A 24,990-nucleotide genomic window follows, 5' to 3' on the forward strand; every position below is an offset into this window, starting at 1 on the left:
TGAAATCTAGGTTTCCTTCACCAAAAAGTTAGCCAAGTTTCAAATGCAAAGGAAAAGTTTTTTTTTTTTTTTAAATAATTTAAAAAGTGCTACTTCAGCTAACACATGAATGATAAAAAAGTGAAACAGCTTTATTGGTGATATGGAGAAAGTTATAGTGAGTGGTCTGGATAGAAGATCAAACTAGCCACAAAATTTCCTTAAGCTGAAGTCTAATCAAGAGCAAAGCCCTAACTCTCTTTATTTTTATGTTGTCTAAGAGAGATGAGAAAGCTGCAGAAGAAAAGTTTGAAGTTACCAGAGGTTGGTTCATCAGGTTTAAGAAAAGAAGTCATCTCAATAACATATAAGTGCAAAGTGAAGCAGCAAGTGCTGATGTAGATGCTATAGCAAGTTATCCAGAACATCTAGCTAAGATGATTAATGACAGTGGTTTTACTAAATATCACATTTTCATTTAGATGAAACAGTCATATTAGAAGAAGATGGCATCTAGAATTCTCATAGCCAAAGAAGAGAAATCAATGCCTGGCTTCAAAATTTCACAGGACAGGCTGACCCTCTTGCTAGATGTTGATGCAAGTGGTGACCTGAAGATGAAGCCAATGCTCATTAACCATTCTAAAAATCCTAGGGCCCTTAAGAATTCTTAAATATACTCTTCCTGTGCTTCTTACATGGAGCAACAGCCTAGATGAGAGCAGATCCATTTACAATATGGCTTAACAAATATTTACAGCTCGCTGTTGAGATCTATCACTCAGAAAAAAAAAATTCATTTTAATTAAAATCAATGACAATGTACCTGGTCACTAAAAAGTTCTGATAGAGATATGCAATGAGATTCATGTTGTTTTCATGACTACTGACTAAACGTCTATCCTGCAGCCCATGGATCAAGGAGTAACTATGACTTTTAAGTTTTAACATTTAATAAATACATTTCATACAAGCAAGAAAGGAGTGGAAACAAATATTCAAACTATCTAATGAAAGGAACTATCAGCCAAGAAGAATGTCTCCAAGAAAGCTGTTCTTTAGGTATGAAGGAGAAATAAAAACCTTTCCAGACATACAAAAGTTGAGGAAATTTTCTGTTATGAGGCCTGAAATGCTGAAGGGGGTCAGCTCAGCTGAAATGAAATGACAAAAAGTACATAACTATGAGTAAGGCAACTAGCAGGCAAAATGAAGCAGAGCGGTGCAACGGTTATTAAGAATAGAATTAAACAATAAGAGAATTGCTATTGCAAGATAGAAATGAATGTTCAGTATACATAGGGACAATTTGAGACAATAACAGAAAAGGGGAGGAATCAAAGAACCAAATTCTTAAAGAGGAATGGAGATAAAGCACGGGCAGAAGAAAATTGACTACTGCATATATATAACCATTTTTACATATTCTTAATGATAACCACATGCCAAAGATCCAAAACTGAAAGACAGAACATAAAACAAGAAAGACCAGAGAGAAAATTCACAAAACTCAACCATATTTTAAAAAAAAATCAGAAATGCAAGGACAAGGAAATAATGGATAGACCAGGCTACCAGAAAGCTAAAGGTAAAAGGGCTATAGGAAAATCTCATATTTTAATAATCACCCTAAATGTAAATGGATCGAACTGACCAATAAAAAGGCACAGAGTTGAAGAATGGATCAAAAAACAAACCTAACTATATCCTGTTTCCAGGAGACATACCTTAGTTCTAAAGACAAATATAGGCTCAAAGTGAAGGGGTATAAAATGATATTTCAGGCAAATGGCATTCGGAGAAAAGCAGGAGTAGCAATACTAATATCAGACAAAATAGACTTCAAAATAAAAAAAAGTAATAAAAATGCTTAGGGACACTTCATAATGATAAATGGAATCATGCACTGAGAAGACATAACACATATTAATATCTATACACCCAATCAAAGAGTCCCAAAATATATAAAACAATTACTAATAGAATTAAAGGGAGAAATAGACTACAACACTATTGTAGTAGGGGACCTAAATACCCCATTATCGGATATGGACAGATCATCCAAACAGAAAATCAATAAGAAAATAACATTCTTAAATGATACTTTAGACCAACTAGACATAATTGACATTTACATAGCCTTTCAAAATAACATTCTTAAATGATACTTTAGACCAACTAGACATAATTGACATTTACATAGCCTTTCATTTAAATACAGCTGCTTATACATTCTCTAGTGCACGTGGAACATTCTCAAGGATTGACCACATACTAGGACACAAAGCTAGCCTCAACGAATATAAGAGGATTGAAATCATACCAACCATATTCTCTGATTATAATGCTTTGGAGCTGAAGATCCACTGTAAAAAGGAAGCAGGAAGAACCACAAATATATGGAGATTAAATAACACGCTACTGAAGACCGACTGGGTCAGAGAATAAATAAAAATGGAGATAAAGAAATATGTAGAAATTAATGACAATGATAGTACAACAGATCGAAACATTTTGGACACAGTAAAAGTGGTAATAACAGAAAAGTTCATATCGTTACAGAACTGTGTCACGAGACTGAGCCCAAATAAACAATCTGAGTCCATCTTAAAAAATAAAAAAATAAAAACTAGAAAAAGAAGAAAAAATGAAGCCTAAAAACAGCAGGAGGGAAATAATCAAAATTAGAGCAGAATTAAATGAAATTGAGAACAAAATTAATAGAAAAAAATGAATGCAACAAAGAGCTGGTTCTTTGAGAAGGTTAATAAAATCAACAAACACCAGGCTATACTCACTAAAATAAAAGAGAGAAGATACAAATAAATAAAATCAGGGAGGAAAGAGGAGAAATTATGAGATGCCACAAAAATACAAAGGGTCATACAAGAATACTATGAAACAATATATAACATCGAATTTAATAGCCTAGAAGAAATGGACAAGTTCTTAGAAATATGCAACCTTCCTAGATTGAATCAAGAACTGGAAAATCTAAATAGACCAATCAGCTATATGGAAATTGAAACAATTATCAAAAACCTACCAAAAAGTAAAAGTCCAGGACCAGATGGCTTCATCAGTGAATTCTATCAAACATTTAAATATTTAATACATATTCTCAAACTCTTCCAGAAAATCAAAGGGGAGGCAATATTTCCTAACTCATTTTATGAGGCCAATATTACCCTGATACCAAAACCTCATAAAGATAACACACAAAAAAAGGGACTACAGACCAATATCATTTACGAATATAGATTCAAAAATCCTAAATAAGATACTAGTGAATCATACACAACAACATACTAAAAAAATTATACATCAGGATCACGTGGGCTTCATCCTAGGGGCACAGGTATGGTTTAACATATGTTAAATAATAAACATGATACATCAAATTAAAAAATAAAGAATAAAAATCATATGACCATATCAATAGACACAGAAAAAGCCTTTGACAAGATACGGCATTTATTTATGATCAAAACACTTAACAAATCAGTATAGAAGAAAGTATCTTCACATAATAAAGGCCATATATGACAAACCCTCAGCCAACATTATACTTAAAAATAAAAAAATAAAAACATTTCTATAAGATAAGGAACAAGACTAGGCTGTCCACTATCACTGCCTTTATTCAATATAACATTGAAGGTCCTAGCAAATGCAATAGGGCAAGAGAAAGATATAAAAGGCATTCAAATAGGAAACAAAGAGTCAGCAGGTCACTATTTGTGGATGATGTGATTCTTTATATATATAAAAAAAAAACCCTAAAAAATCCACAAGAACACTACTATAAACAATAAGCAAATACAACAAAGTTTCTGGATACAAAATCAATGTTCAAAATTCCATAGTGTTACTATTTTCTGATAATGAAGTGTCAGAAAAAATAGAAAAAAATAAACAATTGTTTTTGCAATAGCAACAACAAAAAAATAAAATGCCTAGTAATAAACTTAACAAAAAACATGAAGTATCTATATGATGAAAACTATAAGGTCCTATCAAAAGAAATTGAAGAAGATGCAAAGAAATGGAAAGATTGTCGGGAGCCATTATGAGGCACTGAAGGTGTCACGTAGCTCAAGTGATTTACCCACATAGAAGTGTATTTGCCCTAAAGGAGTTGCTGACCATGCTTTGGCCTTATATGCAAAAATGCTCTGTTTACCATGGGAGTTTATGGGAACTAGGATGATGTAGTGTTTAGTAAACAGTGGCATGCTTAGAGCTAAGCTTATCTTTCTGTGCTTTGCTATTGTACTCTGTGCTTTGCTATTGTATTCAAAAAGATATACAAAGGTTATGCTAAATAAACACAGGGCTGCAGTATTGACTGTTAGCCCTCCCGAAAAATCTTTTCTGTCTTCTTTTTTTTCTTAGGCTTCACCCCCACTCTTTTAGGTGCTGTTTGATCTCAGCTGGATGGCTCTGGCAAAAGATATTCCATGTTCTTGGATTGGAAGAATCAACATAGTTAAAATGACCATATCACCTAAAACATTATACAGATTTAATGTAATCTCCATCAAAATCTCATCAGCATTTTTTAAAGAAATAGAACATAAAATCATCGGATTTGTATGGAAGCACAAAGGACCCTGAATTACCAAAGCCATCCTAAGAAAAAAAGAACAAGGCTGGAGGAATCACTCTGCCTGACTTCAAATTATACTACAAAGTAATAATGATCAAAATGGTGTGGTATTGGCAGAAAGACAGATACACAGACCACTGGAACGGAATTGAGAGCCTAGAAGTAAGCCTATGTTTTATAGGGCAAATAATTTTCAACAAAAGAGCCAAAAACATACAGTGGGGAAAGGAAAGCCTCATCAATAAATGATGCTGGGAAAATTGGAAAGCCACTTGCAAAAGAATGAAACTAGACTGTTATCTATCTCCACACACCAAAATTAACTCCAAATGGATTAAGTGCCTAAATATAAGACCTGAAATGATACATTTCATAGAAGAAAACATAGGAACTAAACTCATGAACCTTGGACTTAAAGGGGATTTTATAACTTCAAAGGCAAGGGAAGTAAAAGCAAAAATAAATAAATAAGACTACATCAAACTAAGAAGCTTCTGCACAGTAAAAGAAAATATGATCAAAGTAAAGAAACAACCATCTGAATGGGGAAATATATTTGTAAGCAACAGCTCAGATAAGAGACTAAAATTTAAAATATACAAAGAACTCATGTAACACAAGAACAACAAAAAAATTACCAATCCAGTTGAAAAATGAACAGAGTACTTCTCCCAAGAAGACAAACAAATGGCCACCAAAAGGATGCTCAACATCACACCTTTTAGGGAAATGCAAATTAAAACTACAATGAGATACCATCTTGCACCTGGTAGAATAGATTTTTCAACAGAACAAGTAATACCAAGTGTTGTAGAGGATGTGGAAGTAAAGGTATCCTCATACACTGCTGGTGGGACTGCAAATTGGTATAGCCACTATGGAAAACAGTATGGAGGTTCCCCCAAAAGTTAAGTATTGATCTATCATATGATCCAGAAATCTCTCTACTAGGTATTTACCCCAAAGACTTGAAAAAATATATCCGGAAAGATATTTGCATACCAATGTTCATAGCAGCATTATTCATGGTGTCATAGATGATTGGATAAAGAAGCTGTAGTACATATATACACTGGAAATTTACTCAGCCATAAGAAAAGATGAAATACTGCAGTTTGAGACTACATGGATGGACCTTGAGATAATTATGCAAAGCAAATAAACCACATAGAAAAAGTTGAAAACCACATGATATCACTTATATGTGTGATATAAACCTAAAAGCAACAAAGAAAGCAGACAAAAAGAGACACATGGACAATAGATTCGTAGTTACCAGAGGGTAGGAGGGGAGGGAGAAAGGGTCGGGGAGGTACATAGGGTCAAAGGGGTCAAATATGTAGTGACAGGAAGAAATCTAACTATGGGCAGTGCACATACAATTCTTTCTCTCTCTCTCTCATGTATATATCTATATAGATATATCTCTCTATATAGATATATATATCTATCTATCTATATATATATACACACATGCACACACACATAAACACATACATATAATGTATATACATACATATATACACACACATATATACATATATATATACACACATATATATATGATTCGCTGTTGAATTGTATAGTTGAAACATTGGATTTTGTTAACCAATGTCACTATAATAAAAATAATAAATAAATAAATAGAAATACATTTCGTAAAGCTATAGTTGTCATAGATAGTGATTCCTCTAATGACTCAGGACAAAGTAAATTGAAAACCTCAAAGAAAGGATTCACATTCTAAATGTCTAACTCTCATAGTTGTCTTTAAAGGGTTCAAAATTTTAGTTGCAGAAGTAGCTACAGATGTGGTGGACATGGAAAAACAACTAAATTTGAAATGGAGCCTGAAAACCTTACTGAATTGCTTCAATCCCCTGATGAAACTTTAATAGATAAGGAGTTGTTTCTTATGGATAAGCAAAGAAAGTGGTCTCTTGAGATGAAATCTACTCCTGGTGAAGATACTATGAATATTTTTGAAATGACAACAAAGATTTAGAATATTATACAAACTAGTTGATAAAGCAGCAACAAGGTTTGAGAGAATTGACTCCAATTTGAGGGAAGTTCCCCTGTGGACAAAATGTTAAATTTTAATTTCTGCACATGCTATGCAGAAATTATTCAAGAAAGAAAGTCAATCCTTGCGGTAAACTTTATTGTTTACTTATCTTGAGAAATTGCCATAGTGGCTGTGGCAACCATAACCCTAAACAGCAAAAAACCATCAACACTGAGGCAAGAACCTTCAACAATAAAAATATTATGACTGCCTGAAGACTCAGGTGATGGTTAGTTTTTTTTTTTTAGTAGTAGAGTATTTTTTAATCAAGGTATATACACATTTTATACATAATGCTATTGCATGCTTCATAGACTACAGTATAATTAATGTAAACATAACTTTTAGGAAAAAAAGTTATGTACTAGGAAACCAAGAAAATGTTGCAATTCACTTTACTGCAATGGTCTGAAGGTAAAACCCATAATGTGTCCAGGAATTCCTGTGTATTATCAAAGACTTCAGAGATCTGGAGATTCAAAAGAATATAAAGAAAATAAATTTAAAAAATGAAATGCAGTTATAGCTGTGCTACCCTAAATAAGCCTGATCCTGTCTGATTTTGGAAGCTAAGCAGGGTTGGGCCTGGTTAGTACTTGGATGGGAGACCACCAAGGAAGACCAGGAAACAAATGCATAAATGAATGAATGAATGAATGAATGAATGAATGAATGAATGAATAGAAAGGGATTGTAAACTGACAAGGTCCTTGCAATCTGTGAGGTCAATCAACGGTTGCCTCACCCCCTCCTCCCCAAAATAGTGAAATGCTGTTTTTACCTGAGTAGAAATCAATAGCTATTTTTCTTTCTGAGGCATGTGTTAAGTGTGAGAACAGACAAGAAAACATTGAGCTAGTTGTGGACAAGTGAAACCTTCATGGAGAAGAAAAAAACGAATTGAAACTTTAAAGGCCTTGTAAGCTGTTATAACAAAATGGAATTTTTAAGAAGTTCTAAGCATTCAATTGTTTATCACCTGCCAAATTACTCTAAAAGACTTTTACTAAATAATGGGTAGTGCAAGAAATGAGTATCTTGAATGAAAAGGTAAAGAGTTTCTCTGCCCACATTTCTTCAGTGCATGAGTAAAAATTTTTAGCATAAAGAATAAGCTTGCAACTGACACAATTTAGTTCTTATAATCCTGAATGCAACCTAGCCCAGATCAATTTGATCCAAATGATAACCTTCTCACCCTAACTGATTTTGACATGTAGCATTATTAGTGTACATGATGAGCAGGACACTTTTAAGAGAACAAAAGAATAGAGAAGCTAAGAGAAGCAAACCTTGAAGGACTTAAATATTTAAAAAATCAGACAGAGAATAAAGACATGTTACATTTAATAGATTAAAAGAAAGAATGACAGCTGGTTACTTATATGAAGCTGTGAAAGTCAGAAGACAATGAAATGCACAAGGTCTGAATTTATCCCTACACTTTAATATGAATAGAAAAAAGATAAACATGAAATATTTTCAAGACAATGAACAAATCAGACTATGAAGAATGATGATCCCTGAGAAATGGAAAACAGATGAAATGAGTGTAACTGTGGCCAAGCATACTGACTGCATGTTTCCAAACCATGATGAAGACAAAGGGGAATGAATATACAGTTGAAAATACTTTCTGGGCTGATGAAATGAAGCTGACATTCTTAGTAATATTTAGAGGACATATTGACAAATAGAAAGATGCACAGAGAGAATTTTAAAAATATGCAGTTAGCTTTGAGTTTCAGCAAAACAATGATCAATGAATGTGTGTGAGGAATATTCTGGATGCCACTGAATGACATAACAGGATTGGAGATGGGAGGGAACAGTCCTGAGTACTCAGAGAACCTGGGGCAACCACTCTTCCCACCAGGCAGCTACAAAAACCTCATGATTCTTTGGGCATCAGGACCAGTACACAAAAGACTTCTGCTATAGTAGCAGGAAAAATTAGAGCTGAGCTTAAATAAAGGTCTGATCTCAACTAAAAATATTTTCGATCAAGATATAAATCCAAACAAAAATCTTAAAATTAGGACATAAAAATATCGACGTGTCTCTCTGCTCTGGGTCACTACACAATCTATGACTTTCCAGCTCAGCAGCCTGAAGGGAAAGGAAGAGAGAGAGAGAGAGAGAGAGAGAGAGAGAGAGAGAGAGAGAGAGAGAGAGAGAGAGAAATAGAGGGAGGTCGGGGGGGGGGATAAAGGGGAGTGGGAGAGACATATTAAAAAATATTTAAAGGCTAAAATAAAAAAAGAAATATAAAAAAGAAAAAGAGAAAGAAAAAGACGAATCCTTCTCTGAGAACTAACAAGAGGGGAAGTCCCTTTGTACTTCGCACCCTTGGGTTTACCCAGAATCCACTTTGGTGTCAGTTGGTCCAACTGTGAGCCAGCAGCAGCCCAAGTTCACTCACCTCTGCTTAGGCCCACCCAGGGCCCCCGCCAGGTGTGTCAGGTGTACCACATGTCCAAACAGCCCTGCCACCAAGTGTGGGGGGAGGGGAGCTGCAAGCCCCATCTTCTGGGGCTTAAATAATCAGCACCGAAAAACATTTTTTTCCTCCATTTCCCCTGACTGCTGTAATCTTAAATTGCCAGGAGCCTGGTGCCTATATTTATAGAGAAATGCATGCCCTGGAGGCCACTGTACATAGCATTTGCCAGTCTCTTGAAAAATTTTTACAGTTTGGAAGGATTCCCAATTGTTACTTATTTACGTATTTATTTATTATTATTTTTAAAACTGGGTCTTTGGGCAAAGAGAGTCGAAAATCATAAACTTTCAAGGAGGGCGATATTGTTTTTGAGGCCCTATTGTCTGCTGTGTTGCTCTGTCACACAAGCCATCCCTGAAATCTTCTTTCTGGTCCTCCATCTCTATGAGCCTACTATAGCTTCTGTTAATTTCACTTTGTGCCACCTGTGGGCCCCCACCTAAGCCACAGCTCCAACAAGAGTCCCTTTTGACATGCGTGATCCCTACAAAAAGTCTTCCTGGCGGGGCTTAGGTGTCCTGTTATCATTTATTGTTTTATCAGTTTTGTCAGCTGCTTTAAAAAAAAAAATCTTTTTCATGAATCTGTAAGCCATCTTCAGCCCATAATTTAGAGGAGCCTTTAGGAGCCTTGTCCTCCAGTTATAGTAGAGGACAGCCCTACCCCGGTGGTGGCATTGTTAGAGATGTTGGTCATTTTCCTTCCTAAATTCTCTTAGAATGATAACCACTTCAGTCCAAGATAATGCATTTAAGGTGTTTTTTTTTTTTTTTTTAAGTTCTGTTTTAGAAATATATCTTATGCTCTAAAGATTCTATGCAATTTTTAAAATATGCATAGAAGCTGAGTCTGTAATGTTTTTTAGTTTCATTGAATTGGTCACATAGATTGGGAAGACAAGATAAAGGCTTTAAATGTAAAATGTCCTTTTTACTTCGAATGGCTTCAGAATTGAACACTAGTATATATAATATTTAACCTGCTGCCAACTTTTCTTAAACTGTGGTAACTTTAAGGTATCCTCATATATATATTGATTAGTGAAATATTTATCACTCTTACTGCATAGATTTATTTGCAATCATAAGTGGTTAGGGTTTTTTTGTTGTTTTTTGTTTGTTTGTTTGTTTGTTTGTTTGTTTCTATTTTTCTAGGGAAACTGGTACCATCTGTGTCCTTACAGATGGGGTCTGGGGATATAAATGTTACAGACAGAAGCTCTCTCATCACCTCCTATATGTGTGTGACCTGCAGTTAGATGTCACTGAGGCCATTTTTTTCAGGGCCTGTGCTGTCTGTCTAGGTCTGCCAAGATACAATGTCGTGCTGCACGCTGGGTTATTCTACAATCAATTTTCAGTACCCTGCTGATGCTGAATGGGCCTTGGACACCATGAACTTTGATGTGATTAAGGAAAAGCCACTCTGTATCATGAGGTCTCAGAAGGCCTCTTTTTGAGAAACATCTTCATCAAGAACCTGGACAAATATAGAGATAACAAGGCCTTTTGTGATATTTTTTCTACTTTTGGAAACACTCTGTCTTAGAAGGTGGGGTGAGATGAGACTAGCTGGAAGGTTTATGCCTGTGTCTACTTTGAGACTCAAGAGGCTGCCAGATTCGAATAGATGAATAGATTCAAGTTTTCAAAAGAAGAGTGAGAAGTCAAGCTTGGAGCTAAAGCCAAGGATTTCACTATTGGTTATATTACAATAAGGGTCTGAAGGAGTCATTTAACCAGTTTGGCAAGACCCTAAGAGTCAAAGTGATGAAGGATCTGAGAGGAAAATCCAAAGGCTTTGGCTTTGTGAGTTACGAAAAACATAAGTATGCCAATAAGGCCCTGAGAGAGATGAAGGGAAAATAAATAAACAGGAAAGTCATATTTAGAGGCCTTGCACAAAACAAAAGATAATGGTAGGCTGAGTTAAAATACAAATTTGAACAGGTAAAACAGGAAAGAATTCATCAATATCAAGGAGCTAATTTTCTACATTCAGAACTTGGATAACATCACTGATGATCATAATTTAAGAAAAAAGTTTTCTACTTTTAGGTTACTCATTAATGCTAAGGTAACGCTGGAGGATGAGAGAAGCAGAGGGTTGGGCTTATCTGTTTCTCATCTCCTGAAGAAGCAACCAATGTAGTCATAGAGGTCAATGGATACATGGTGGGGTCCAAGCCACTGAATATTGCTCTGACCTAGAAGAAGGAAGAGAGTAAGGCTCACCTGACTAACCAGTATACATACTGTTGATAGCCAGAGTATAGCATTCCCTGCCAATGGCTTTAATCAGTTCTGGCCTAAAGCTAGTGGCTACATTGTGCCAGTAGTTCTGCAGGCTCAGGTAAGACTTCTATATTACACATATAACCAGTTAGCACAGATGAGACCTAATCCATGCTCACAATAAGGTGGGAAATTTTAAGGCTTCTAAAGAATACTAAGTGTTATCTGCCAATCTGGGCCCTAACCAAATTTTCAGCATCTGGCTCTAACTGGTAATACTCCATCCTCTTGTGGCCTCCATACTGCCACTCAGAGAGATGGCCTTCCCATGGCTGTACAGATACTTACCACCTCATGCTGTTTATGCTGCTGCTATTTTGGGGGCTATTGCAGATTACAAATATGCTCTCAGTATCTACAGCCCTCATCCTGTCCTATAGCCTCTGCAGGTACCCTAGCCTACAGTCTTTGTAAAGATGCAAGAGCCCCTGACTGTCTCCTTTCTGACCAAAGCACCTCCTCAGGAATGGAAGCAGATGTTGGGAGAAAAAGTGTCCCTGCTCATTCAAACAATGCATTCAAATCTGAATGGAAAGACTACAGGAATATTGCTGGAGTTCACAACTGAGCTGCTGCAACATGCTGGAGTCTGTCTCTCAAATCCCTTCACTCTAAGGTGGAGGAAGCTGTGGCAGTTCTACAGCCTCTTTATGAAAAGAAATAAGCTGCCCAGAAGGTGTTTTTTGTTGTTGATGCTACTTCTTAGACAAGGAATAAACAATTCAAAAGCCAAATAGCCCCTCATGGAATACAGCTCAAGATTTGAAGATTTGTCCTATGGACCTCAATACCAAGAACCATAAATTACAAATTTAATAGGTCGTTAGATATGGAAAGGTAAATTATTAAGTGTCTAATTTCTTTCTTTTTATTATTATTAAAAGAATACATTCTCTAGATTCTGCCCAGACAGTGTTAACATTTTTTCTTATGTTGCAGGTTTTGATTTTGGTTTTATTGAGAAACCTTAAGTTTCTCAATAAAGAAAATAAAAGCTCCTTTAAAAAGCTCAAACCAATTCCAAGTAATTTAAATATACCCTGAATAAAACTCAAAAGTATTTATAGAAATAATAAGATATCAAGCACCCTATGAGAAAAATTCACAATATCTACAATTCAATTAATAATTACCAGAGAGGAATAAAAGTAAAATACGTCCCATTTTGAAGAAAAAAAGAATCACTACTCATACATAATTGAAAGGAATGAACAGATAAGAACATAAAATCAGTTATTATACTCTAGTGCACATATTCAAAAATTTAAGTAGAGACATGGAAGTTATGAAAAAGACCCAAATAAAACTTCTAAAGCTGAAACTACAACATTTCCGAATGGATTAACAGCAGATAAGATACACAGAAGGTAAAATTAGTGAATTTAAAGACAAAGCAATAACAATTATCAAACTGAAAAATAGAAAAAATTAACATAGCTCACTGATCCTGAGGTACAATTTCAACAAACCTAATAAATGTATAATTGGAATCTTAAAAAAATAGAAAAAAAATGTTTAAGATATAATTGTCTAAAAGTTTCCAATTTATGAAAACTATTTCTTAAAATATTTTAATGCATAATAAGTATGCAGAAAAATATATGAAATCATATTTTAATCAAGTTGCTCAAAACATGTTATAAATAAAAATTTTACAAACATCCAGGAAACAAAGACAAGTTACAGAAGACCAAAGATAGAGATGAGAGCAGATTTCTCATCTAAAACATTGCAAATTAGAAAGCCATAGGGAAAAACCTTTAAAATTATTGAAAAGGGGGAAAGCTTTCAATTTACAATTAATTTATGAAAGAAAATTATTTTAAAAATAATGCTTAAATATAGACTTTCTAAGATGTTCAAAAGCTAAAAGAATTCATCACTAACCATTCTTTATTAAAAAGGTATGTAAAGGAGCCTCCTTCAGGCAAAAGGAAGATGAAATCAGATGGAAATATCATGACACACAAAGTAAGAACATCATAAATTGGAATAATATGCATATATATAAACTCTTTACTTAAATATATTTGAAAGATAACTGTTTAAACAAATATTTGTGTTTTAACTTATTTAAAATAAACAATATGACAGCAAATAACCCAAGGGTAGAAGGGAAGAAATAGAATTTTACCATTTTAATGTAAAATGATATGCTATCACTTAAAGATAGACAGTATTAATATAAATCTTAAAACACATTAAATAACACAATTATAACTAGTAAATGAAGACAATAAGTTAGTGGAATCATAAAAAAGTAGTCTGAAGAAGGCAGAAGAAGGAAAAAAAAGATTGAACAAAGAGATGAGACAAGCAGAAAACAAAGAGGAAAAAGATGTTTTTAATACAAAGAAAACCCATCAAAATAGACCATATTCTGAACCATAAGAAAAATCTAAATAAATTTGAAAAGTAATAAAATCATACTTTTCCTCCAAATTCAATAATGGAAAGATATCTGGAAAATCCTCCAAATATATAGAAAAATATATATTTTCAACATAATAAAAGTCGAAAACCGATATATCAAAATTTGTAGGATTTTGAAAATAGTACTTAAGTAAAAATGTATAGCAGCAAATGATATTAAAAAGAAAGCTCTAAAATCAGTGACCCTGACTGTCATCTTAAGCCACTAGAGAAAAAAAATCAGATACAATAAAAGTGAGAAAATAAATCAATATTAAAAATCACAGTAGAAATCAATGAAACACAAAACAGAAAAAAAATCAAGAAAATCATAAACCCCAAAGCTTGTTTTTTGAGAATATAAAATTTGTATAAGCCTTTAGCAGGACTGGTTATGGAGAAGAGGAGAGATGATACAAATTACTAAACAGGAATAAGAGAGAGAATATTGGTATGTATTCTACACGTTTTAAATAGAAAAGAATATTGTGAGTAGTTTCATGCAATAAACTCAAGAACTTCAATAAAATTGACAATTTCTTTAAAAGACACAAACTACCAATGTTCGTTCAAAAAGAAATGTGGAGATGGGGTGGAGATAGTGGAGTAGGTAAACTCTGAGCTCACTTCCTCCTATGATCACATCAAAATTAAAAGTAAATTATAGAATAACCACCTGAAGTCTAGCTAACAGAAGTCCTATAACTAAGGATATAAAGAAGTCATCTCAAGATGAGTAGGACTGGCAGAGACATAGACTGGACAGGTCCCACACCCATGGGGTGGTGAAGTGCTGCCAGATATTATTGTCCTTTGTTAAGCTCTATTATCACTCAGCTGGCTTAGCATAGGCAAGCACTAAATCTGTGCTCTCTATTAACCTGGATAACACTGTTAGCCTCGTCCTGGTGAATCTCTAGAACCCCAGCCCACCCAGCTCACTCGCCAGGTCCCACCTTCTTCCAGAGGCTCATCTACAGGAGTGGCATGCTTTGACTTAAACTTCATACTTAGTCGGAAGATGCAAACCCCACACAAACAGCAGCCAGCCTTAGCATGTTTTGTAGATCCTGACAAGTAGCCCTAAGCCTGGAATAAATGGCAGCTGGCCTCAAGTTGCATTTTAGCTCCAATTAAGTGTACCCAAGTCCATTACAAGTGAGCACTGACCTCAGCTCACATGGTAATTTCCATTAAATTGTTCTAAATCTGACACAAGTGTCAGCTGGCCTGGGCTTGCAGAATAACCTCTCCTAAGTGCCTCTAAGCTTGGCAGAGCAATAACCGACTGTAGATCACTTTGTAACTCATACAAAGCAGCCCTAAGCCTGGCACAAGAGGCAATTGACCCTAGTCCATGCCAGAGCTGCCCTAAATAGGTTCCAGACCCAATACATAAAGAAACTGGCTTCAGACAGCACTGATCCCCATCCAACAAGCTCCACCACTGATACCTGCAATAGACTGTCTTGGTTGGTAACAGAGCCCCACTGAAGTGACTTCTGGTTCATAGGGAAGCCCCCACACAATAGCCTGACCACTGTAGTCACAGCCAGACATCACAGTGAGTCAGCCAGAGGGTCAACCCTATCCACTGGCTTAACAATGGCAATCAAGGCCCAACTGTAATAGGAGGCACATGCAAGTGCCACATGAAGCATCCATGAAAAACTGGGCTCAGGACACTTGAGAAGACTGTACCACTTGGTCCCACAGGACACCTTCTATACAAAAGAACTCTTTAAAGACTGAGAGTCATAGAGGCTCTATCTAATACATAGAAACAAAACCAGAGTGTCAAATACAAGGTGACAAAGAAACATGTCCCAAATAAAAGAACAAGACAAACTTTAGAAAACATACTAAATGAAAAGGGGATTTTGGAATCTACCTGATAAAGGCTTAAAGCACTGGTTATAAGGATGCTCAATAAACTTGGGAAAAGAAAAATAGAAATCAGTGAGAACTTCAACAAAGAGAAAAATGTAATGAAGAGCCAGCCAGCACTGAAGAATACAATAATTAAAATGAAGAAAACACTAGAGGGAATCAATAGCAGATCTGATGAAGCGGAGGATCCAATTAATGATCTGGAAGACAATAAGCAGAAAACAACTATTAGGCAAGCAAAAAGAAAAAAAAAATAATGAGGATAGTTTGATAGACCTCTGAGACAACAGCAAGTATTTCAACATTTGCATCATAGGGGTACCAAAAGAGGAAGAAAGAGAGAAAGGAATCGAAAAAGTATTTAAAGAAATAAAGACTGAAAACTTCCCTAACATGACAAAGAAAATAGGCTTACAAGTTCTTTAAGCACAGAGAATCCCAAACAAGATGAACCCAAAGAGGCCCATATCAAGACACAATGTAATTAAAATGACTAAAGTTAAAGGCAAAGAGAGAATCTTAAAAGTTTCATAAACAAACAAACAGTTATTTACATATAAGGGTGCTCCCATAAGAATACCAGCTTATTTTTTAACAAAACAACAACAACAATAATAACAAAACATTGTAGGCTGAATGGAATGGCACAATTAAAGTAATGAAAGGAGGGGGAGGGGAAACTACAATCGAAATTATTTAATCCAGCAAAGTTATCACAGGAATCGAAGAAAAGATAGATTTCCCAAACAAGCAAACACTAACAGTTTATCATCACTATACTAGCATTATAAGAAATGTCAAAGGGACATATTTAAGTTGCAAAGAAAATATCAAAAATAAAAACAAGATAAAATGGCATAGAAAAAAAATATCATGACAAAGACAAACTCTTAGTGAAAGTAGTGGATTAACCAATTATATACCTAGTACAAAGGTTACAAGACAAATATGGGAAGATCATGCATAAATATGAGAATAAATTAAGTTATGCATACAAACACATACACAGAGAAGTGGTAAAAGTAATGACAAAAACAAACTGTTGGGGGATGAGTAAAAATTGTAGTAATTTTAGAATGTGTTAAGACTTAAGCATCCATCGACAAAAGAGTATACTGCTCTAAACATAGCTTGATCTTTCTGAAGCACATGGTAACCCAAAACCAAAATCAATACAAAATGTATAAGAAATAGAGAAAGAAATCCAAATATAACACCATGGAATGTCAACATATAAGAAAAAACAAGAGAATCAAAAAAGAAACAAAACAATCAGAAGACAGTAAAATGGCAATGAGTACATACCTATTAATACTAACTTTAAATGTAAATTGACTAAATGATCCAATCAAAAGTTATAGGGTTGCTAAATGGATAAAAACATGATTAGTACAAAATAATTAATAATAATAATAGTAATAATGATAATAATAATAAAATGTCCTTACGTATATTGACTACAAGAGAACCAGTTCAGATCAAAAGACAGAGAGATGAAAGTAAAACAATGAAAAAAGATATTTCCAAAGAAAATTTTTTACAAAAGCTGACATAATGATAGAAATACCAGACAAAATAAGCTTTAAACCAAGTCTGTAACAAGAGACAAAAAAACACATTACATAATGATAAAGGGAACAATGCAATAAAAGGGCATAACATATAAACATCTATGCACCTAGAAGAGAGAAAAAAAACGGTGTAGATGATAGAGACTCTGTTTATCTCACTGATGACCAAATCGAAGTTGTGACAGAAACAAAGAGCAAATAACAAGGAAAATCAACTGCTATCTAGATGAATAAGTCATACAACTAGAGAGAAAACCGAAAAATCTAAGAAATCACCCTGCAACGGCAGAAGGTAGGACAGGGCGAGGATGCAGGGCTGCCTTGTCTTGAGCAACTAAGTGAGATGGAGACTGCAGGAGAGGCAGCAGCAGCAGCCTCTTAAATGGGTTGTGTCAATGAGCGGATTTTTGCAGTGACAAACCTGCTCATTCTGAGCACCAGTGCTGATTAGGCTGGCACAGGGGGCACCATGGACTCATAGGGAGACATTGTCAAAGTAAGGGCCAAAGTGAGTCTCACTCTGTACAGAAGTGCTGGTGGTGTCCATGGTTACTCTGTTGAGCCTTCCCTGCTCCCAGTGCAGGGACTTAGCACCACCATAGTGGAGATGTCATCAAACTGGATAACAGAACTCTCTCTGCCCAGAGGATTCCCTGAAACTCCACCTCCCCCAACCCACGACCCCACCCAAGCTACATCCAGGTGAGTCTTTTTTGTGAGTCAGGTGCTCCTTGTTGAGCAGCGCCAAGACTCAAACTGGCGGCAGCTGACCGCAGTTTCTGGCATGGCCTCTTGAGGCAATGGAGCACAGGATCTGTGGATTGCTTGCTAAATCTTAGATAGAAAAGATAGAATTTCCCAAACAAGCAAACACTAATAGCGTTTATCATTTAATGCTATACTAGCATTACAAGAAATGTCAAAGAGACATATTTAAGTTGCAATATGGAAGGGCACAGGCTAAGGCTAAACTTGGCCTGTCCCTCTCAGGCCTGTACCACTGGACACCTACCACACCAAGCCTCACTAATAAGATGAGGCTTAGTACATAGAAACAGACATGAAAAGGCAGCCAAAATGAGAAGACAAAGAAACAGAAATCATATGAGAGAACAAAACAGATCCAGAAATAACGAAGTCAAACAATCTAACAGATGCAGAGTTCAAAACATTGATTACAAAGATGCTCAATGAACTTTCGGGAAGTGTAGATAAATTCAGTGAGAACTTTAACAAAGAGATAAAAAGCATAAAAAGTGGAAATGGAAATTAGAAAAGGGAACCAGTCAGAAATGAAGAATGCATTATCTGAGATGAAGAGTATATTAGATGGAATAAACAAAGTAAATGAAGAAGAGCATCAAATGACCTATATGGAGGATGGGAAAGCCAAGGACACTCAATCAGAATGACAAGAAAAAGAAAGCCAAAACTATAATAATAATTTAGGGAGCTTATGGAACACTATTAAAGGTAATAATATACAGGTTATAGGGGTAACAGAATGAAAACAAGAAGCTGAAGAGCTATTTGAAGAAATAATGATGGAAAACTTCCCTAACTTGGTTAAAGAAATAGACATTGAACCCCATGAATCTCAAAGTATTACCAAAACCAGGAATCCAAAGAGGCCCACACCAAGACACATCATAATTAAAATGCCTAAGGTTAAATACAAAGAGAGAATCTTAAAAACAGCAACAGAAAAGCAGTTAGTTATCTTCAAGAGAGCACCCATAAGACTGGCAGTTGATTTCTCAAAATAAACTATGCAGGACAGAAGGGCTTGGCACAAAAATATTCAACATGATGAAAACCCAGGATCTACAACCAAGAATATGTTATAGAGCAAAGCTATCATTGAGAGTGGAAGGACAGATAAAGTGCTTCCCAAACAAAAATAAGCTAAAGGAATTTATCATCACTAAGCCAGTATTATAGAAAATGTTAGAGGGACTTTTTTAAAAAGAAAAAAACATGTATCAAAAGCAGGAATAAAGAATGGTAATAACTACATTCCTATCAATAAATACCTCAAATGGAAGAGATTGAAGTGCTCCGACCAAAAAATGGAATGGCTGAATAGATAAGGAAACAAGACACCTACATACGCTACCTATACAGATCGCTTCAGATTAAAAGACAGACACAAACTAAAAGGAAGGAGATGGAAAAGATATTGCCTCGATGGACCCAGAAGGTATTGCGCTGAATGAAATAGGTCCGATAGAGAAAGACAAATATCACATAATTTCACGTACATGTGGAGTTTAAAGAATAAACAACAACAAAAACAGAAAAAACTCATAGATTCAGAGGACATTTAGAGGGATACTAGATGGAAGGGGTTTGGGGAACAAAAACTAAAGTGATTAAGAAGTATAAATGGATAGTTGTAGAACAGACATGGAGATGTAGCGTGTAGCATGGAGAAGATGGTTAATATTGCTATAATAAATATGTAAGGGGAAGATAGGGTACAATATTAAGTGGGGTGATCACTTTGTGAATTATAAGGGTCTTTGATCACTATGCTATACAACCGAAACTTGTATATTATTGTATGCTAACTATAATTGAAAAAAAATCTCATTGAATTATACAATGTAAATACATGCAATTGTCTATTATATTTTAATAAAGATGAAAAATAGACTTCTAAAAAAAATCTATACACCTAACATAAGAGCACCAAATATGTAAAGCAAACATTGACAGACTTAAAGAGAAAGAGATTGACAGTTATACAATCATACCAGAGGACTTTGACACCTGTTGACATCATGAGATCATCCATACAGAAAATCTACAAGAAAACAATAAACTTAAATGATACATTACACCAAATGGACTTAATAGATGTTTTTCGGATAATCCACCCAAAAGTATCAGAATGTATATTCTTTTCAAGTGCACAATGAAATGTCACTTCACACTTTTCACAATGGCTATCATCACTAAATCAAAAAACAACTGTTAGTGATAATTTATAGAAAAGGAACCCCTTGTGAGACCGCAAATTAGTATAGCCACTATGGAAGTTTTCCCAAAAAATTAAAAATAAAGCTACTATCTGACCCAGCAATTTCATTTCTGGGTATTTATACTTTAATTTAAAAAAGTATATACACCCTCATGTTCATTGCGACTTTATTTCCAATAGCCAAGATATTAAAGGAACTTCTATTTCTTGATAGAAGAATGGGTAAAGAATATGTTATATATATTATGGAATATTATGCATCCATAAAAACTAATGAAGCTATCTGAGAAACCATTGGTAGATCTAGAGGTTATTATGCTAAGTGTAATAAGTCAGACAGAGAAAGACAAATCCCATATAATTTCACTTATATGTAGAATCAGAAACAAAATAAATATCTAAAGAAAAATGGAAACAAATTCACAGGTACAGGGAACAAACTTATGGTTGCCATGTAGAAAGGTGGTTGCAGGAATTGGTAAGAAAGATGAAAGAGATTAAATACAAATCATCAGTTATAAAAATAGTCATGGGATATGAGATACAGTACTGGGGATATAGTTAATTATATGGTAACTACTATGCACAGTGATGAATGGTTACTACACTTATCATGGTGATCATTTCATAAGGTATATAATTATCTAACTATTATGTTACAGAATTAAAACTAATATAATATTGTATGACAACTAAAATTACAAAAAGGAATACATAATCCATGTAGGTCTAACACTATTACAGAAACTGAAATTGTGTTCAATTATTTTTTAAAAAGAAAATTTAAGTTTGTATGGCTTTACTGGTGAACTCTGACAATAACTTAAAGAAGAAATAATAATAATTCTACACAAATTTTACAGAAAATTGAAGAGTATGAAATACTTTCTGATTCATTTGCTGACACCAGTATACTTTGTCATAAAACCTAACAAAGCCATTGCAAGAAAAGAAACTAAATGCCAATATCCCTCATTAACATAGTTGCAAAAATTTTAAACCAAATTTTATAAAAGTGAATTCAACAATATGTCAACTAGATATGAACAAACATTATAAAAAGGTGGGATTTGCTCGATGATTGGAGTTAGGCTCTATTTAAAAAACACGATCATAATTCATAACATTAATAAACTAGTAAAGAGAAATTGAATAATATCAATAGAAGAAGAAACTTCATTTGACAAAACTCAGCATACATTGTTGATAAAAAATTTTAGCATACTAGAAATAGAAGGAAAATTTTTCAGCCTGACAGATGGAGAGGACAGATAGGAAACAAGAGATAACATCATGATGGTGAAAGATTGAAGGCTTGTCCCTTGGATCATGGACAAGATGAGAATAACTTTGCTCACTATTTGAAAATATCATTAGATTGGCGCTTCTAACTTGTATAATAAAATAAAGGAGGAAATATGTCTAGATTGGAAAAAAATTAAAATTGTCTTCATTATTTGGATGGCATGATTGAAAACGAAAAATCTTATGGACTCTACTAAGATTCTAGTAGAACTAACAAATAAGGTTAGCAAAGTTGTAGAATTTTGTATCAGTAAGAAAATCAATTGTGTTTTATATAGTAGTGGCAACTGAGCATTTAAATCAAGAAAAAACAAGTTTTGAATTAACATGAAATAGTTAAAAATAATAAATAAAGATACAGCTAATAAAATATATGCAGGCTCTAATTAAAACTACAAAATGTTTCTGAGATAAATTAAAACCTAAATAAATAAAAATAAAACAATTTTATGGATTGGAAAACTAAATATTTTTAAAATTTCAGTTCTTTACTAATTGATCTACAGATTCAATATAATACCAATAAAAATCTTGGCAGACTTTTTGTACATTTCAACAGGTAGATTCTGTCAGTCGTAAGGAAATAACAATAACTTTTAATAATATAATCTACTTTGAATAAAAAGATGAAATTTGAGGACTAGCAATGTCTATCTCAAGGCCTATTTTAAAAATAAAAAAAAAAAGTAGCATTGACTTTATGATAAAAAAATATAGCAATCAAACAATATAGATTGGGTTTTTTTGCATCCATACATATATGGTTAACATGAATTTTCAAGAAAAGTTAAAGGCAAATCAATGGAATAAAATAATTTTTCCAAAAAATAATACATACAGATATACATAAATACATACATATATAAACCTATATGTGTATATACATCACTGGAACAACTACATATCCATATGTAAAAGCAAAGCAAAAATCAAAATAAAACTGATTCATAGCCTATCTGTAAAACAAATATTATTTACTTTTGGAAAAATAAAGCAAGAGAAAATGTTTTTGACTACAAATTAGACAAAGATTTCTCAGACATGACACTGACAAATAAAAACAAAATATAAGCTGCGTTCATCATAATTTTAAAGTTCTGCTTTTTGAAAGACAATTTTATGGTAATGAAAAGGCAAACCATATTTTCAGTGAGATTAGAGTGACAGAAGAGAATACATGGAGTTGGAACTTCCCAGAACAGATAAGGGCTAATGAAAACCATCAGAGGAACCAGTTCTGGGGTAGAAAAACGTGAATAGTAATTAATGAATTGTCGGAATTTCAGGGTGGGCAACATAAAGACTCTAGGGGAACCTAATCCTGGGGGTAGGAGTAACTCCCACAATACTGTAAGATTTACTTTCAGGAGTAAATTTTACCAGGTTCTCAAAGGAAATTTCAGAGAAACAAATCCCCTCAGATTTCTGGTATGGGAAGGGATTAAGGAATCATTCTGAAAGATGCCAGAGCACTCTTGTTATCTTTTAAAAAGTCTGCTCTAGGGGAACTAGTTAACCAGGGTGTAAGCTGCAGAAATATTGTCAGTCTAAGAGACCTGGGGAAGGGAAATAACCAGTTCTAGTTCATTTGAAGCCATCTGTTTCACCTAAAAGGGAGGAAAAAAACTGAGAAACATTCGTGAGGTTCACAATCCAGAAGAATAGACCCACTAAAAGACTGAAACCTGATCATAATACTATAGGACAATTCCTTTTCTCCCAAACCCCACCAACAAAAACCTCTTTATAACAGTTTCTTATACCCAGAACACTACATATGGCTATCAAGAAAAAATTAGAGGGCATGCCAAAAGGTAGAAACACAATTTGAAGAGACAAAGCAAGAATCAAAACCAGACATGACAAGAATGTTAAAATTTTCAGAGAAAATTTAAATAATTGTAATTAATATGCAAAGAAAATGGATAGAGTAGACAGCATGCAAGAGCAGGTGAGTAATGTAAGCAGAAAGATGGCAGCCCTAAGAACGAATAAAAAAGTCATGCTAAAAAAAAAAAAAAAACTATGACAAAGATAAAGAATATCTTCGATGAGCTTATTGGCCTACCAGTCATGGCTAAGAAATGAATCTCCAAGGTACAGGATGTATCAGTAGAATGCTAGAAAAGCAAAACACATGGAGAACAAAGACTGAAACAAAACAAAGCAAAAAAACAGAACCAAATATCCAAGCACTGTAAGACAACTAAAAAGGTATAATATATGCATAATGGGAAAACCTAAAAGAGAGAACTGAATAGAAGAAATGTTTAAAAAATAATGACGGGATATTTCCTCAAATTAATGTTAAGCTCAGAGAACACCGATCAGGATAAATATCAAAAAAGAGCTCAACAAATTATTTCAAATTATAGAAATATAAAGATAAAGAAAATTTTTTAAATAAGCCAAAGGGGGAAAAAGCACTCATAGTGAAACCAAGATTATATCTGACTTCTCCTAAGAAACAATACAAACAAGAAGAGCATGGAGAGCAATATTTGAAGTGTTAACAAAAAATTCACCAGCCTAATGTATTGCACCCTGAAAAATTACTTTTCAAAACTGAAGATGGTATACTCTCTCAAACAACAATCGAAGGAATTTGTTGCCAGTAGACTTTTATTGCTAGAAATATTAGCAGAAATTCTTTAGTAAGGAGAAAACTTTATTCAGATCATTTTTAGTCTTTATTATAGTTATGACAGTCTTAGTTATGATACTCTTTCTGACTAGAGGCAAGCTATTGGTTTTACTCTTCCAATATGCATTTTTTTAAATAGATGCAAATGGACCTGGACAACATAATACAGTATTTCAGTCCTCATGCTTGTGAGTCATAACACTAAGAAATATGAGCAAGTCAAAGTTAACCCCGTTAATAGAGACAACTGTGCAATAAGAATCATTGGTGACATCATATAATTAATTGATGAACAATCAGTAAACTTGTATTGAACTGTAATAAATTTTTAAAATGTCTTCTTTCAAAAAAATATTGTCTTTGAGTTAGAAAACACTGAGAATTTAGGTATTATTGTCCACAATCGAATGTTTCAAAACTGAAGCTTAGATATTTGAAATGACTTGCCTATGATGAGCTTGTAAATTTCCTGACACAAAATTTCAATGTAGGCCTTACTCCATGTGTGTAACTCTATTATATCTCAGGTACTTTTTTCTATCTAGTAGAATGGTTTTGAAAATCATGAAGTTAATTGTCTAACATGGCATAAATTGAATCCTAGAAAAATTGAGTTGGCTAAATAATCAAAGCAAATTTTATTAAGGTGAAGAAGAAAGCTCTTGTCTCCTGATTTCATGCTGTTTTTCTATGCTAAACAGCCTTTCTTGTTGAACTGCATACAGACATATA

The 24,990-nt window shown here is 34.1% G+C and overlaps 1 pseudogene; it reads left to right on the forward strand.

The window, feature by feature from the left end:
- The first annotated feature begins 10,444 nt into the window (after positions 1–10,444).
- On the forward strand, positions 10,445–12,159 carry LOC107501905 (annotated as a pseudogene).
- The last annotated feature ends 12,831 nt before the right edge of the window (positions 12,160–24,990 follow it).

The sequence above is a fragment of the Rousettus aegyptiacus genome, unplaced genomic scaffold, assembly GCF_014176215.1.
Source record: "Rousettus aegyptiacus isolate mRouAeg1 unplaced genomic scaffold, mRouAeg1.p scaffold_m13_p_15, whole genome shotgun sequence".
In the NCBI taxonomy this organism is placed as follows: domain Eukaryota; kingdom Metazoa; phylum Chordata; class Mammalia; order Chiroptera; family Pteropodidae; genus Rousettus; species Rousettus aegyptiacus.